Raw genomic sequence first — 1255 nt, forward strand, 5'->3', positions numbered from 1 at the left:
TGAAAATTGCAAGCTCAAACAAAAAGGAATAAATGAAAATTGCAAGCTCAAAAAAAAAGGAATAAATCAAAATTGCAAGCTCAAAAAAAAAAAGAAAGGAATATATGAAAATTGCAAGCTCAAAAAAAAAAGGAATAAATGAAAATTGCAAGCTCAAAAAAAAAAAGGAATAAATGAAAATTGCAAGCTAAAAAAAAAAAGGAATAAATGAAAATTGCAAGCTAAAAAAAAAAGGAATAAATGAAAATTGCAAGCTCAAAAAAAAAGGAATAAATGAAAATTGCAAGCTAAAAAAAAAAGGAATAGATGAAAATTGCAAGCTAAAAAAAAAAAAAGGAATAAATGAAAATTGCAAGCTAAAAAAAAAAAGGAATAAATGAAAATGGCAAGCTCAAAAAAAAAGGAATAAATGAAAATTGCAAGCTAAAAAAAAAAAGGAATAAATGAAAATTGCAAGCTCAAAAAAAAAAGGAATAAATGAAAATTGCAAGCTCAAAAAAAAGGAATAAATGAAAATTGCAAGCTAAAAAAAAAAAGGAATAAATGAAAATTGCAAGCTAAAAAAAAAAGGAATAAATGAAAATTGCAAGCTAAAAAAAAAAGGAATAAATGAAAATTGCAAGCTAAAAAAAAAGGAATAAATGAAAATTGCAAGCAAAAAAAAAGGAATAAATGAAAATTGCAAGCTAAAAAAAAAAGGAATAAATGAAAATTGCAAGCTCAAAAAAAAAAGGAATAAATGAAAATTGCAAGCTCAAAAAAAAAAGGAATAAATGAAAATTGCAAGCTAAAAAAAAAGGAATAAATGAAAATTGCAAGCTAAAAAAAAGGAATAAATGAAAATTGCAAGCTAAAAAAAAAAAAGGAATAAATGAAAATTGCAAGCTAAAAAAAAAAAAGGAATAAATGAAAATTGCAAGCTCAAAAAAAAGGAATAAATGAAAATTGCAAGCTAAAAAAAAAAAGGAATAAATGAAAATTGCAAGCTAAAAAAAAAAGGAATAAATGAAAATTGCAAGCTAAAAAAAAAAAAATAAATGAAAATTGCAAGCTCAAAATAAAAAAGAATAAATGAAAATTCAAGCTAAAAAAAAAAGGAATAAATGAAAATTGCAAGCTCAAAAAAAAAAGGAATAAATGAAAATTGCAAGCTAAAAAAAAGGAATAAATGAAAATTGCAAGCTAAAAAAAAAGGAATAAATGAAAATTGCAAGCTCAAAAAAAAAAAAGGAATAAATGAAAATTGCAAGCTAAA

The sequence above is a fragment of the Euprymna scolopes genome, chromosome 15 (genome assembly GCF_053919585.1).
Source record: "Euprymna scolopes isolate OS-2025 chromosome 15, ASM5391958v1, whole genome shotgun sequence".
In the NCBI taxonomy this organism is placed as follows: domain Eukaryota; kingdom Metazoa; phylum Mollusca; class Cephalopoda; order Sepiida; family Sepiolidae; genus Euprymna; species Euprymna scolopes.